Genomic DNA, 16,993 nt, shown 5'->3' with positions numbered 1-16,993 from the left:
TATGTTTACTCAGAGGAGAAACTCCTTTCTAACCAGTGATCTGCAGGTGTGAAAAGCCCAGCCTGACTGGTAATTTTCCCCATTACCTTGGTGCATCCCTGGGGCTGCAGAGGGAAGCGAGCTTGTCCCACAGAGAGCCCCTTGCAGGCTCTGCAGTGACCGGGAAGCTCAGTGCGTGAGGTGGTCTGGGCTCAGCAGGTCCTCATCACCTCGGCCTGGCCCCCATGGGCTTGGACTTGGATCCTGGGGTCAGGGGGTGTGCCACAGAGGGCCAGATACAGGCCAAATGAGTGCTTCTCCGTAGTGCCCAAGGGCCCCGGTGCAGGGGCCATGTGGCAGCTGGCAGCCCTGCATTTGGATGTCAGTGTGCCTCTCCAGTGGCCTCTGGTGACGGCCACCATCATTGGCGTCCCTTGGCTTCCAGACTCGTCATCCTAAACTCTGCTTTCATCTTCATACAATATTGTTTGTGCCTCTTCCCTTCTTATAAGGACACCAGTCACAGTGGGTTCAGGGCCCACCCTCCTCCTTGACCTCATCTTAACTTAAATCTTAGCCACATCTCCAAAGACCCTGTTTCCAAACAAGGTCACTTTCACAGGTACCAGGGGTTAGGACGTCAACATATCTTTGGGGGGGGGCACAGTTCAACCCACAACAAGCATTATTATCACTGGTGGTGACAGCACCCACCTCCCCTCTGTTCTTCAGCGCAGACTCGGTGCCCTTGGCACAGACATTCGTGTGAGTGGGTTCAGACAGGGCATGGACTGCTCTAGCAAGGGAGGTGGGGCTTGGCAGATTTCAAGGTCATGGAGATGCCAGCAGTGAGGGGCAGTACCACTGCTAGCCAGAGTAAACAAGAGAGAAAATGCTGTTGGCCACGGAGACGGGGTCTTGGCATCCATTTGTGAGACCCGGGTCTCAGGATTGTCCAGGAGGAACTTAACCCAATAATTGCCTTTTCTCCTGGTCTCCTGTCTGGCTGGGGTTACTTTTAGAGAATATTCTGTCTCAGATGACAGAGCGGGATGGAGGGGGTCTCTTCAAGCTGCAGCACCAAGGTAGCAGCAGGGAAGCCAAAAGCAGGCAGAATGAGGTCAGATAGCAGAGGCGTGTGGAGACACGGCAGCCTTGGGCACGGATGCACGCACCTAGGGAAGGCCGGACTCGGCAGTGGGAAGCAGCGATCCCAGCAGGGATGCTCACCAGAACCAGAGTCCAGGCATTCTGGGTGTCACGAGCCCACAGGTGTCAGTGAGGCAGCCAGGCACAGGAGCTCGAGAGGGCGAGCCTGGAGGGGCTGCAGGAAAGGACCAGAAGCCCAAGCACTGGCCCCCATGTGCGTTTGCTCGACTTAAAGGCACTCTGCTCTGCATCTGCATCTTGAAGCAGCGTCACACACAGGGTTGGTCCGGCCCTCCCAGCAGACAGACCACATGCAGAACCACGTGTCTAGCTCAGGCAAGCTGGTCCCTCCTTCCACTCTGCCTCTGTTTCCCCTCATCACACCCATGCCTGACTCCTGCTCAGTCACTGCCCACCTTCTCAGCCCCGCCTCCATCACCCACTCCAGTCTATTCAGGCCATTTAGCCTTCTCCTTCGAAGAGACTATTTTTTGTTCAAAACAAATACATTTAGTAAATGTTTGAGACAAAGCAAATTAAGTATAGGACTGTGGTTATTGCCACCTCCGGTGTCTTAGGAAGGGCCTTGGTGTGGCCTTAGCCACATCCACGTGCATTTCTTGTGCATCAGGTGGGCTCTGGGGGCAGGCAGAAATCAAGCAGGATGCCAGCCCGGATGGCGACCAGGAGGCTCTCAGTGTGAACCTCTCCACCTGGTCAGATTGACAGTCCCTCCTTCTGTCCCAGGTGCTGGGCCAGTGTGATGGGGCCTTGGCCGCTTACATGGTTGATTTTTCTCCTTTGGGGAGAAAAAACAAAACCAACCCTCTGTTTTCCTCCATGATGGGTTGGTCCCCAAAGAGCGGGCTTACTTCTGCCCCAGATGCCTACCACCTCCTGGGCTTCCTTCTTGGTCTTTGGACTCAGCCCCTGATCCGGCTTCACACAGTCTCCATTCATGTGTCCTTTGCCATCTACCACAACAAGGGGACGTTTTTTCAAAAGCCAGAAATCTCAGCAGCTGAATTCATTCTGGGATGTTTCCTGGACGCGCACCAGTGAGCTCATTAGCCGAAGCTAATAGCAGGAGGCTTCCCCCCCCCCCGTTTTCTTTTTCTTTCCTTTTTTTGCTTTGTTTTGTTTTGTTTGTTTCTTTGCAGCAAAGAGCAGGCTCATGTGATCTCGTCCCGGTGGCTCTCATTCCTGTATGTTCAGGGCGCAGGGACTAAAATCACCCTCAGGAAGGGAGGGCTGTGCTTTCGAAACACGCACACTTCTTAGGAGTGTCTGCTTTTGTTCAGCGGAGGACTGAAGCTCACATGGGAGATTTCTAGGTCAGCTTCACTCGGCTCTAAGAAAAGAAAAGTCTAGCCAAAAAGAACAGCAAAACTGGGGCCTGGGCTTTCTGGAGTGTCTGATGAGCCAATTATTACAGCTCAGATTAGGAAGGGATTAACCCCCGAGGTTGGACAGATGGAGAACGCTATTAAAGTACCCCATGGGGGGCTTCAGAGTGGGTAGCAAAGTGACCACCTGTCCCTGTTTCTTGGCTCAGTCTGTCCTTGTTCAGGGCCCCGGGACCCCATCCTTGACGCTTGTGTGGGGAGACAGTGAATTGCCCCCGGCTCGCCAGGGACCCCTGCCCTCCTGTTTCTCTCTGTCTGTGTCTTGTGCCCTGCCCTGGAATGACCTGGTAAGAAGCGTTCAGCTGACTTGCAGGTGATTTTGGGGTTGTTATCTCTCGGGGCCCCAGGGAACAGGTCTGGGACATTTTATCAGATCACGGCACACAGGAAGGCTTCTGTTCCAGGCCTCCTTTTCTTTGTGAACTCTTGAATAGACAACTCCTTTCTTGATTTCTGAATGCAGGGGCTGCATCGACTGTTTCTCTGTCTCAGATGCTGGAGAGGAGTGAAGTGAGATCTGTTCTGGGTCTTTTTGCCTTTTGCCCCTGCGTTTGGGGCAGTGGGGACAGTCTGTCTGGGCACGTGACTGGGCAAGGAACCCGAGAGGGGAGGGCCTCGTGCTGCAGCCTTCAATTCATAGGCAGAAAGGTATTGGAAGCAGCCCGTTCAATAATTACTAAGCCATTTGGCTCTTCTGCTTCAAGGCCGCTGTCTTGCAGAAATGGTGATGCTGACCTCATGAGAATGGGTCTGGGAACATTAGTGGTTGATGAGAAAACATTATGGCAGATGAAATACGTTGGGTGATCTCGAAACTGTAATGATTCAGCCGGGTGAGGACGTCTGGCTTATCTGTCGAGCTCAAGTCTAGATACAAGAGCAGAATACCAAGCACACCCAGCACCTCCTCCCCCGAGGACGCGGCCCCAGCGCGACGGGACAGGGCCTCACCGCAGCGCTGCGCGAGCAGCCGTCCCGGCGACCCGGAGGCCCCGGGGAAGGGGCCTCACCCCGCCCAGAGGCAGTCCGCTCCGTGCCTAGACAGTGCTGTTAGTCGTCTTCTCCTAACACTGGGTTGTTCTGTGCCTTCACAGCTTGTCTCCCTTGGTCCCGGCTCTACCGCAGCTTTGTGCAGGGAGTATTGTTTGAAGTGATTCTCATGCACTCAATTATTTAACCCCGCAGTCTGGGGGGAGGGTGTGGCTCGGCCGTAGCGCACGTAAGCACGAGGCCCTGGGTTCCATCCCTGGTGTCTCCATTTGGAAAAAGAAAACCCCCCACAGCCATCACATGAGGTCGGCCCTCCTTCTGTTACAGAAGAAGAAATGGGACAAAGGAGGTAAGTGACCGCCCCCAGTAAGCGGGGCAAAGCAGCAGGTGCCGCAGACCCCCATCCCGGCCACTGTTCGCGATATTTATTGCTGAATAACATTCCTCTTCAAAATTTAGTGGCTTAAAACAATGACCATTTTCTTTGCTCAGAATTCTGTCGGTCTGATATTTCAGCAGGGCTCAGCTAGGTGGACCTTCTGCCACATTTGGTATCCCCCGAGGTCGCTCTGGGACTGCACTGTGATGGCAGCTAGGACATGCAGGTGGCTTCACACGTCTGGAACCCGGCGGGGACAGCTGGACGGGTCCACGCAGCTCTTGCCAAGAGACTAGCTCGTGCCTCTTTTCATGACAACTGGACCCCAAAGCCAGCATTTCAGTCTGCAAAGGCGAAGTCTGCATCCCTGCTAAAGCCTGGAAGTGATCCAACACCACATCCACCAAATTCTACTGGCCAGCACAGGTCTCAGGGCAGCCTTGCTCCAAGAGCAGGATAAGAAACCCCACCTCTTTACTGAAGAAGGGCAAGACCGTAACACAGAAGAGCACCAGAGACGAGCGAGGTTGTTGTGGCCCTCGGGGAAACACCATCCACCAAACCACAGCACCGCGCCGCCTCTCCAGATGGTGAGTCCACGCACCCTTCCAGGCGACCCCTCTCCAGGTCATCAAAACTACACTCCCCAAGTATCTGTGAGTCTTCTGTTCTTTTAGGATTAGCCTTGTGCCTTCAACTCTACCTTATGAGAAGTGGCACCACGCTGTCCTTCTCTGATGTGCCCAGAGCTGAATGTCATGGTCCAGAGTGTGTCTCAGCAGGTGCAAAGCAGAAGGACCATCGTCCCCTGCCTTCCGGCTCTGGATGCTGGATCAGATGGGACTTGCTGTCTGCCACACAACATCACATAGAAATTCTGCCGCCTGAAATCTCACGCCCCCCAGCTCTGTCCTGGTGCAGTTGTTCTGAGGGACCCAAGCTCAGTTCCACTGTATGAAATCCAGCCTGGCACTCGGACTGACTGAGCCTGTCTGGATCCTGATTTGGTCTTCCACCGTGTTCACACCCTCTCCCAGCTTAGCATCAAACCCACATTTGACTCACAACTCAGTTTCTCTGTTTACATCTTCTGCCACCTGTTCAGAGGCAAGAACAAAGCCCTGGGGGAAGACCATGAAGAGCCTCTCTCCACATGAAAATTCAGCCACTGAGCTGCAACTTTGCAGACTGATGGGACAGTGGCTCACTGGTTATGGCACCAACTTGCATTTGCATCCATCCCCCACCTCTTGGCATTTGGCATATGAACCACTGCCAGCCCTTTGCTCAGGTTCCAGAAACTCCCTGCTCCATGCCCTCCCCTGGTGTGCTGCTACCAAGATTCTGGCAGCACAAGAAGTTAGATCGGCCTGAATTTCTCATGGAGCCACCCAAGACGCCTGGTGAGTGCAAATTCCCCTCCCCTATCATGCCTTTAGCACCACCTCATCCGCCCACTGCTCGTCTGAACACCCCCTTCCTGTCCACCTGTCTGCAGCCTGCCAGCACCTCTCCTGGGCTCCAGAGTCCCTCAGAGAGGACCTCAGGGGTGCACTCACTGAATTAATCACAGCGCCACTTAGAGCCTGATCCTCTTACGAATCTGGGTCAGGAGGCATAGAGTTAGGATGGCTGGTACTGGCTACTCTTTTCCTGAAGCGTGGGCTCCGGCTCCCCTCAATCTTAACTGCACAGCAACATGGATGGGCCTGGAGATGGTCATTCTAGGTGAAGCAAGCCAGAAAGAGAAAGAAAAATACTATATGATATCACTCATATGTGGAATCTAAAAAATAAAAAATAAACACAAATGAACTTATTTACAAAACAGAAATAGAAAACACACTTACGGTTACCAGGGGGGAAAAGAGGTGGGAAGGGATAAATTGGGAGTTCGAGATTTGCAGATACTTATTACTATATATAGAATAGTTCACAGCAGCACTATATACAATAGACAAGACATGGAAGCAACTTAAATGTCCATCAACAGATGACTGGATAAAGAAGTTATGGTATATATATGCAATGGAATACTACTCAGCCACAAAAAAGAATGAAATAATGTCATTTGCAGCAACATGGATGGACCTAGAGATTATCCTTAAGTGAAATAAGTCAGACAGAGAAAGACAAATATCACACGCTATTACTTACATGTGGAATCTTAAAAAATGATACAAATGAACTTATTTACAAAACAGAAAGAGAGTCATGGACATAGAAAACAAACTTATGGTTACCCAGGGGAATGTGGGGGGGGGATAAATTAGGAATTTGGGACTACCAGATACAAACAACTATAAATAAAATAGGTAAACAACAAAGTCCTACTGTAGAACACAGGGAATTCTATTCAATAGCTTGTAATAACCTATAATGAAAAAGAATATATATATATATATGTATATGCGTAACTGAATCACTATGCCGTATGCCAGAAGCTAACACAACATTGTAAATCAATTATACTTCAATAAACACACACACACACACCTGTACCATTTGACCCAGTGCTTTCAGAGTCCAAGGAAATAATCCAAACACAAAGTTGTGCAAAGTCTCATTTAAATGATACCTCCACTTAATGGAACACTAGGCAACCATCAAAAGGCCATTGTGGATGCAAACCTGATATCAGTTTAGGGACCTGAGTGGCCCTCTCTTGCCATCTCAGATATGGGATTAATGTGCCCTGATGCTCCATCCCACACTTTCTGAAAACATGATGCTTTCTCACTAGTGGTGTAGATGGCCGAGACCTTCCGTCCTCCCAAGTGCTTCTTTCTGTCTATGCCTCTGTCCAGAGCTGCCTAAATTCAGCTTCCACTGCCCCCAGGCATTTCATGGTCTGGGTGACTTTACTATCATTGTGGGGATGTGCAAACGGCTCGGATGACACATCTGGGTACCACCCGAATCTCAACTCCCTGGGGCAGTGACAGACTAGTCCCCCTGCTTCTCCAGAGCTTCCCCTCCCTCAAAAAGGGCCAGTTTTCCCCTAAAAGGAATTCTTGGATCAGTTGCTAATAATATACATTTCCTTCTCACGTTATTGTATGAGGAATTTCTTGTGACATGGGAAAAAGCTTATGATAACATGAGCTAAGCAGGAAAAAAGCAAGATACAATCTCAAAATGATACCCAGAATAGTCTCAGCTATGCAAATGGACAGGCAGCAAGGAGGGAGTTCAATCAGGAGCAGTGGTCATCTCCGGCCAGGGACCCTGGGTGATCTGTGCTCTCCTACAGGTACGCTGCTACAGCTCCCAAGTCCTCAGAGCTGCTAAAAATGGAGAACTTAAAATATTTGGGAAAATTTAGAAGTCTAGAAGTCTGGAAAAGCCCGTGTGGGGCAGGAAAAATGCAGGTCTCCTTTCCACCCCGGGTGCAGACCAACTCCAGAGTGATACTCCCGCCCTCCTGGATTTGCGCTGATAACCACCGACCTTCCTGTGAAAGCTGGATGGTCCCAACGTTCTTAAAGGCAGATCTAGTTATCTGACTTCTCCTCATCCTCTTGCCAGGCTGCTTCCTTGCTACCCAACACCTCTTGGACGCGGTCCCCGCCCTGCCGGTGGACCCAGGAGCCTGTCGCCCCGAAGGTGCACCTGCTGGTTGCGAGGCGAGCGGCACATCCTCGCTCCCTGCGCACTTGCGCCTCCAGATGCGGTTCTCATGCCCGCGGGTCCCCTTCCTTCCTCCGCCCGAGAGAGTCCACCAGGGCAGCTCTGGTCTTACTACCTCTGCTAGACATGCAGCTTCCGATGCACCCGCAGCCATCCCATCGCCAGGATGCAGACCCGGCCTGATGCGGCTGGCTGGCCTGTTCCCAGAGGAAACACGAGGATCCACCAGGACAGGGAAGGGCCACTAATGTTTCAGTCTGAAGTGGTCTCCCTGAGTGTCCATGGAAAGACCGTGGGCGCGCACACGCACCTTGCGGCCTCGGGTGTCTGGGAGCAGCGCTCACAGCCCCTCTGAGGACAGAGCTCGGAGGTGGCGGTGCCAGAATGAGCACCTCTCCTCCCTCCCTCCCTCTGACAGGAAGCACGAGAGAAAATACTCCTCCTCCTCCACGACGTGCGCGGAACTTCTCGCAGGCGGTGTGTGCAGACACTGTATTTCCATTTCTTTCAGTCATCACGAGGGGCTGGTTCTCTGCGCAGCTGAGAACCGTGTGGTTCTGCCCCCGTGAAAATGATCTGTTCTGTCCCTCGAGCTGAACCAGACTACCCTGTTGGGAGTAGGAGGGGACCCTGGTAGACCCCCAGCCAGGGCAGGACCCAGAAGGGCAGGGGTCTCCATCTCCTTTCTGGTTCTTCCTATTTGAACTACTGGAGCTGGGAACCAGGGAGCAGCAGCCGCGTGGTTTGGGGAACATCTGGGCTTTCCCCGTCAGCTGCCCCAAAGCAGACTCCATTCTGATGAAAAAGTGGTGTTCTCGGTGTGCAAACCAAGACAATTCTTGTCTTCCCTTCCAGCTGGATCGGGACTCTAGGCCCTTCCTCTGTAGAAAGTCTGGAAGGTCCTAAACAATGAGGTGATGAGAACAAATGTATAGTTTAAGGACATCATCTAGCTGGCATGTGCAGGTTAGATCTGGGGGACACAGTGGACGTGGGGAGGCCAACAGGAGGCGGTTTCAGTAATCCAGGGAGGGCTGGTGGGGTCCGGCCCGGGCGGTGGCACCCTAGCCGGTGAGCGGTGCTGGCGTCTGCTTATAGCCTGAGTCTTCAGAGGTCCCCGTGGGAGAGGATCCCCCCGAAGGTAAACATCAAATGTTGTGAAGCTGGATGTGACATCTGTGACAGCCACTTCTGTAGCTACTTCTACATCGCATTTCTCCTGCTTCATCAGGGATTTATAAGCTCCATGAAGGAAAATAAGGCACAAAGCCTGTCCTCAAGTTGCTTGTAAACCTAGAAGGGAAAACACTGCCTCTGGCCATGACAAACACGATTTGAGAAGAAGGATGCAGAGGGAGAGATCAGTCGCAGGTTGGGCAGCGAAGGGAAGAGAGACTCGGCTGGGGAGGCCTTGTGGGTGTCGAGCCGCAGTCATCTTCTGGGTGAATGTGAAAAGCAAGTGTTAGAGCCAGCAGGTAGCTGGATGTGAGTGGAGAAGAGGGACATGGGCAAATGGCAGAAAACCACACATCTTGTGAACAACAGGGGTCCTTGGACAGACCAAGAAAAACAGGAACCTCCGGACTGATAAGAAACCAGACAGTATGGGTTGACAAGTGTCCTGGAGGCAAAGAAAGGTGGGACAAGGCAGGAATCTTCACCATCCAAATGTGACCTTTTGCTCATGATTCCCCATCCGAATGTAACTTTTGGTTCATCGTGACCTCATCTGACTTTCCAATCAAGACTAAATATGGAGGGGGAGGGTATAGCTCCGTGGTAGAGCACATGCTTAGCATACTTGAGGTTCTAGGTTCAATCCCCAGTACCTCCTTTAAAAATAAATAAACCTAATTACCTCTCCCCATCAAGATAAAATAAAATTAAATGATACAATAGTAAATATGTAAACAAAATACTTTTTAAAAAGACTAAATAAGGGCAAAAAAAATCCCCCCTCGCCCCCCTAGGAAGGTGGAGCTGGGAAGAAGATCAGGAAAGATGGCCCAAGCCCCTCCCCACCAATCAATATTCTGCCCATTCATTTTTACACCCACGTAACCAGCTTGCCCAAGGAACTCGGGGCAGCTACTCACCTGGGTCTGCCCGCTCTTCCCTTGAGAGCATCCTATCTATCCCTTAAGACATCCTTGTTTCGCTTTCTTGAACTCCTCGCCTCATTTCTGAATTCTTTTCAGAATGAGACGAGAACTTTCTCGCCGACAACACTAGGGGAAGGGAGGAGAGGACACTAAATGGCGCTGAGGCTCAGTGACCAGCAGACTTGGCAGCTTCTCTTTGCTTCTGTGACTTGCAGGTGCAGATGGCACCGGAGGATGCGGGACCTGCAGGCGCCCGGAGACACACAGCCGGATGCCTCTTTGAGATCTCTCCTCAGAGAGAAGCATCAGAGCCACAGGAGGGCATGAAGTTGCCAAAAAGACATCATTAAGAAGCAGAGAGGAGAGGAGGTGGAGACCTATGGCTAAGGAGCTAGAAGGAGAGAGGGTCCATGCAGAAATCATCCAGACGTGGCAAACAAACTCACAGTTCCCGGGGCGGAGGGGGAGGGAGGGATAAACTGGGAGTCCCAGATACTAACAACTACATATAAAATAGGTAAACAACAAGGGCCTACTGTAGCACAGGGAACTCTATTCAATATCTTGCAGTAATTTATAATGAAAAAGAATATGAAAAGGAATATATGTATGTATACAGATGACTGAAACACTATGCTGTACACCAGAAGTGGACACACTGTAAACTGACTGTACTTCAGTTAAAAAAAAAAAGCTGTCCAGAGAGCCAGTTGATATCTTTGCCCTTTGTTGATATCTTTGTCGCCCCTGAACTCGATGCCCCCTGCCCCGCAGCTGGCTTCTGGTGTCCCAGATCACCCCCTGGCTCGCTTGGCTGGTATCCTGTCTCTGCTTCATTGGCACCGTGATGCCCAAAGAACAGAACGTACGGTTTCTGAGAAAGAGCTTTGACAAAATTTCTGTCATAGAGTTTGGTCCCCGAGCCGGCTCATCCTCGAGTTTGTTTTAATCAGACGAGAGCTCTGCCCTCTTCGGCTTCCAGACTCTGCGGCCGGCGTCTCTGCCCTCCCGGCCGCCTCAGGGCACTCAGCACAGGTCTGGTGCGAGGCCAGTGCGCCTGCTGGTTGGCGCTGGCGCTTCTCCTCTCACACAGACCGCGTCTAGGGATGATATCGTGCTATCTTTATGTATATCGAGATAAACAAAAAGGGGCTCACCCAGGAAACAATCCAGTCACGCATGCATGGTGTGCAGAGCACGCCTAGTAGAGCCCTCAGCATCTGTCCGGAGTGCAAGGGCACAGAAGGACCTGGGAGAAGGAGAGAGAAGCGGCCACAGCCCGGACGGTTAGTGCACGCCTGGCTCGGATCGCAAAGCAGGGCTGGCTTCCTGGTGCGGGTGGTGGCCCAGGGTCCATGCTGGGCTAGTGGCCAGCTGTCGCCTCTGGAGGCTGCTAATACCTTTTGATCGGGGAGCCCTGCAGTTGTGTTTTGTCCTGGGCCCCCGATTGTGCCACCAGCCCCACTGCAGAGCTAAATGCCCCAGTAATAACAGAAGAGTCAGTGGGGCCTCTCCTGGAAAGTGTGGGAAGTGGCTGTTTGGGTCAGAGCGAGCCAGGACCGCAGGATGTGGCCCCCTGGGCGGCCCGCACTGTCATCCACTAAGATCAGCTCTGTGAGGGCCAGGGGCTGGCCAGACGCCGGGGGGCTCTACCTTTGAGGCCGGCGCCTGGGTGACAGCTGCTCACCCTGCTCGGCTGAAGAACTGAGCTGCAGAAATCTAATTTGGAGCTCCCTAATGAAGCTAATGAAGTCAGGTCATTTTAATCTGTTCTTGGTTCAATTCTGTGTCTAATCCCGGAATAAATAGATAATTGTGTCTTTGCAGCATATGTGTCCTTTTCCGTGATAGACGAGCCAGGCAACATCTTTGTATGATTTTTTTCCTGAATCTTTAGGAAAGGAGCTGATTTTCTCCAGCCTTGCATGTCTGAGAGGAAGTAAAAGTGTAGTGCCTTTAAAATAATTCAGTCATGCTCCTATTTGACAACAGTATTGACGACTATAAAGTCAGTAAGCTGTGCCCAGAGAGTCCCTTAGTCCGGAAAGAACTTCTGTGATCCTTGGATTTTTCTTGTTTAAAGAGCACTTACGAACAATAAACGTTACAATCCACAGACGCCGCCTGGAACGGGCTGAGGCTGGTGGAAGAGATACCGAGCCCCTTCTGTCCTTTGGCCTCGCCTTCTGTAAACTAGGACAGTTTACTCGTTAACCTTTTAACGATATCCAGTTATTTCCCTGAGACACATACATCTTCATAACGCTGGGAAATCCTATAAACTCCAGAGGCGGAAGGTTTCATCCGTCCGCCTTCCTGCCAATCAGGATTGTTCTTCCTGAAATATTTCCACTTTTTTTTCCAAGCAGCTGAGATGAAGTCATTCTTTCCCCCTTGGAGTTTACTGACTCACTTTCTGAATTTTTTCAGTATTAATCTAAACATCAGGCTGTTTTCAGGTGTCATCCATTTCTCTCTTTAGAGAGCTTTGTTTTCCACCATAATTTCTAAACATTATTAGAAAATACAGAGGGGAAGGTACAGCTCAGAGGTAGCATGCGTGCTAGCATGCATGAGGTCCTGGGTTCCATCCTAGTATCTCCATTGGAAAAAAAAAAGACTCACATCCTAGCACTGTGAGTCCCTGAGGAGTCCAAGGTGAACACAGGCAGACTTAGGGAGAGACCAGCTCAGAGGAAGCCCCGAGGTTGGACTGAGCAGACGGGGATGAGGCCCGGGCTGCCTGCGGGTGGGGGCGCTCTGGGGTCCCCCTCTCCCCCACCCCCACCATCCCATAATTCCCCCCAGCGACACTGGACTCTTTCAACAGCAGGGGCCACCACCCTGCTTGACCGCTGCAAGGCAGCCCCTCTTCTGCTGATGGTGACCCTGCAGCATTGCTCTAAGAGTCCGGGACCCTCTCCCATGCTCTGTTGTCCCACGTCAGATAGTGGACAAAGCTCACCAGGGCAGACATCCTGGATGGAGCACACTTGCTCCCAGGACACAGGCTGCCCTGCTGTCTCTCTCCAAAAAAGCCTTCGAGCATTTGGGTGGAAATCAGTACAGTGTTCAGAACTGGAAAGTTTTCATGAAGCTTTGAGCAGGAATCCAGGGGAACGAGAAAGAACAGAGAAAGACAAATAGCTTTTCTTTCATTGCAGTATTTGTTGCTGAACATCCTTTGGGCGTGTACTCAGTTCCCATGACAACACCAATGGCAGAGCCAAAATGTGAAATCAGACCCATTGTCAACCACAGATGTGCAGCAGAGTCCAGGCGGGGCCCCAGAGGAGGGGGCGGCATCGGCTGAGCACAAAACAGCCACTCACCCTGTGCTGCCGACCACGATCCCATGACAGCAAGGTCTGAAAACCCTCGAGAGGGAAGATTCTAGGGAAAGAAGTGGGGTACGCAGCTGAATTTGGGTAGATGAACTGGGTCTGATTTCAGAGACAGACAGAGTATTTCACTATTCCCAAATCATTTGCTGAGCCAAGAACATGTTCTTGCTGTCGGGCAGTAGACACAGAACAGGGTCCTCTGGGAGACGACAGATGCCCAAACCGTATTAATACTTAAGCTGATTAAAGATTTATAGTAGCTCAGTTTAAGTGTGTCCCTAGGCTAACATTTTTTTTAACTTCTACTTTAATTTTGAGGTTAAAATGAGGACAGTTGTGAAAACAAGCATGGAATTAATATCCTGTTACCACTCAGTAGGAGTGTGTCATCGGTACCATCGCTTGCATCGAGGGCCCTTTGACGCAATAAAAATGGAGTGTCGGGCACTGCATTAATCCTGTGAAGGGTGAATCTCCTTGTACAATAAGCCCCCCCTCTGATTGAATTTTTATCCCCTAGTTCGTTGTTTATATTCATGGCTGAGCTGCAAATTTCATGAAAATAGAGATCAAATATGTTTGCATCTCCAATCCCTACAGAATGCCCTAAAGCACATAGTAGGCACTCAATAAATCTTTGTTGAATGTACACACATGAGTGAATATAGTTCGTATGAGGCAGGATCTCCACCTGGTAAAGGAGAGGAAGATCATTTTTTAAAAATTTCATACCAGGCTGATTGAATTAATTGACACATAGCAGTATCTCACATGCATTCAGTTATTCAGTCAGTAAACACTTACTGAAGGCTGCTAAGAACAAGACTGCTGTAGGTGTGGAGGATGGAACAGCTACCAAGAGACACAGAGCCCACCTGCCTCCCCTGTAGGGAGAGGGGCTCTGGGGCGGCCCTCGAAGATCAAGCGGGGCTGGAGGGGAAGAGGGAACTCCTGGGTTCTTGCCTTCCTCTCCCTTCCCCATGACGGGCAATCTGAACCCATCTTTTCCCAGGATCCTGGTCTAGCAGTGCCTCGTCTGCCCTCCATCAGGCCCACATGGCCTCTGCCATTGTCACCTGCATCTGGTGTGGAGCTGCCTCGGGTTGGGGATCTGCGGGGAGGATACAGGAGAGAGAACAGTCATCATGTTTCTCCCCAAAAGGGGTCTCTGTGGATCCGAGTGTCAGTAGGACCTCCTCCCCAGCTCTGGCTCCCAGCAGTGGAAGGGCCGGGGGCTGCCCCCAAACCAGTGCCCTTCCTGCCACCCACAGAGCGTCAAAACCTCCAACCCTGGAGCCCAGTCTTCACACCACATTCTGCTCTCGTGGTCCCCCAGCGAAGCGCCAGCCCACTGCTCTTCCATGGGTGTCACCCTTTTCCTTCTAACCACCCCCATTTCCCTGTATTCACCCTTCCTCTCCCCTCCATCCATGGTCCTCCTCTCCCCTCCTCTGTCTCTCCTTCCTCTTCATATCTTTGAAAATCTTTCCAGATTCTAATTCACAAAAGAAAAAAAACCACTGAGGCAAATTATACCAAAGCAAATAAAGCCCAATTTTTTTAAAAAGATAGAACCATAAAAGCACTAGGGGAAAAAACATGTGATTTTAATTAAAAAATGTACCAATACCCATTTATGATAAAAACTCTCAGAAGACTAGGAATAGAGGAGAATTTCCTCCACTCGATGAAGAACACTTACAAAATGCCTACAGCTCACATCATCCTTAAGGGGAGAAACTGGAGGCTTTCCTGCTAAGATCAGAAGCAAGGCGGGGATGTCCCCTTCCACTGCTTCTTCTCAACATTGCACTGCAAGTCCTCCTTAGTACAATAAGGCAAGTGAAAGAAATAAAATGTACATTGATCAGGAAGGAAGAAATTAAACTGTCTGTTCACAGATGACACGACTCTCCATGTAGAAAGTCTGGAGGAACTGACCCCCAACTCCTGGAACAAATAGGCAGTTACAGCAAGGCTGCAAGACACAAGGTAACATACAAAAATCATCAATTTCCTGTATATCAGCAAAGAACAAGCTGAATTTGAAATTAAAGAACCAATGCCATTTACATTAGAAAACCCCAAAATGACATGCTTCAGATATAAATCTAATAAAATACATATAAGACCTATGAGGGAAAATATCACACTCTGATGAAAGAATCCAAGAAATAAACAATGGAGAGATGTTCCACGTTCGTGGATGGGAAGACACAATACTGCCCTGCGGCCAGTTCCTCCCAACCTAATCTACAGACTCAGTGCCATCTCTGTCAAGGTCCTGGCAACTCACTGTGTGGCTATCAGCAAACTGATTCTAACGTTTATATAAAACGATAAAAGACCCAGAACAGCCAAGACAACATTACAGGAGAAGAAAAGTCAGAGGACTGCCAGTCCCCAACTTTGAGACTTACTGTAAAACTACAGTAATCAAGACAGGGGGTAAAATAAAACAGATCACTAGAAGAGAACAGAGAACCTAGAAACAGACGCAACTGAGCTTTGACGGAGGAGCAAAGGCACAATGATGGAGCAAAGGTAACCTCTTCAACAAGTGGTTCCGGGGAAATTGGACATTCCCATGCAAAAAAGAAAGAAAGGAAGCAAGGAAGGAAGGGAGAAAGAAAGAAAAAGAAAAAGAAAAGAAAGAAAGAAAGAAAGAAAAGAAAGAAAGAAAGAAAGAAAGAAAGAAAGAAAGAAAGAAAGAAAGAAAGAAAGAAAGAAAGAAAGGAAGGAAGGAAAGGAAGGAAGGAAGGAAAGGAAGGAAGGAAGGAAGAAAATCTAGACACAGACCTTACACCCACACAAAAAGTAACTCATAAACCTAAATGTAAAATACAGAACTATAAAACTCCTAGAAGACGACGTTCAGGTGACCTTGGGTATGATAATGCTTTTTAGATCGAACACCAAAGATGCAATCTGTGAAATAAATTATTGATAAACTGGGCTTGACTGGAAGTAAAAACTTGCGCTCTTCAAAGGATAATGTCAAGAGAATGAAAAGACAAGCCACAGACTGAGAGAAAATATTTGCAAGAGACACACCTGGTTAAGAACTGTTGTACAATGTAAGCAAAGAACACTTGAAGCAACAAGGAAACGAACAAGGTGATTAATAAATGGGCAAAAGACCTGAAAAGACGCCTCACCGAAGACGTACTGATGGAAAGAAAATAAGCAGAGGAGAAGCTGTGCCACATCGCACCACGAGGGAATCGCAAACCATAACGTTAGCGAGAGACGCTGCACACCTTCAGAACGCCCCACATCCAGCAGCGACAGTGCCGAACGCTAAGGGTGTGGAGCAGTGGGAACACTCACTCACTGCCAGTGGGAAAGCACCTGGTGCAGCCACTTTGGAAGACAGTTTAGCGGTTTCGTACAAAACTGAACCTACTCTTACTACGATCCAGCCATCACACTCCTTGGTATTTACCAAAATGAATTGAAAATTTATATCCACACAAAAACCAGCTTGCACGTTTATAGCAGATTTTTTAAGCTATCACTCACTTTTAAAAAAATGATTGAAGTACAGTCAGTTACAATGTGTCAGTTTCTGGTGCACAGCACAGTGTCCCAGTCACACATATACATACATATATTCGTTTTCATATTCTTTTTCGTTAAAGGTTATTACAAGATATTGAATATAATTCCCTATGCTATACAGAAGAAATTTGTTTTTTAATCTATTTTTATATTTAGCAGCTTTATTCATAATTGCCAAAGCTTGGAAGCAACCAAGACATCCTTCAGTAGGTGGATGGATAAATAAACTGTGGTACATTCACACGATGGAATATTAGTAGTAGTAACAAGAAATGAGCTATCAGCCATGAGAAAACACAGAGGAAACTTAAATGCACATGACTATGTGCAAGGAGACAATCTGAAAAGCCTACTTCCTGTATGAGTCTAACAGTATGACACTATGGAAAAGGCGGAGCTATGGAGACAGTGAACAGTTCAGTGGTTGTCCGGGCGTGAACGGGGAGGAGGGAG

This window comes from Camelus ferus, chromosome 14 (genome assembly GCF_009834535.1).
Source record: "Camelus ferus isolate YT-003-E chromosome 14, BCGSAC_Cfer_1.0, whole genome shotgun sequence".
NCBI lineage: Eukaryota > Metazoa > Chordata > Mammalia > Artiodactyla > Camelidae > Camelus > Camelus ferus.
This window is presented reverse-complemented; position numbering follows the sequence as displayed.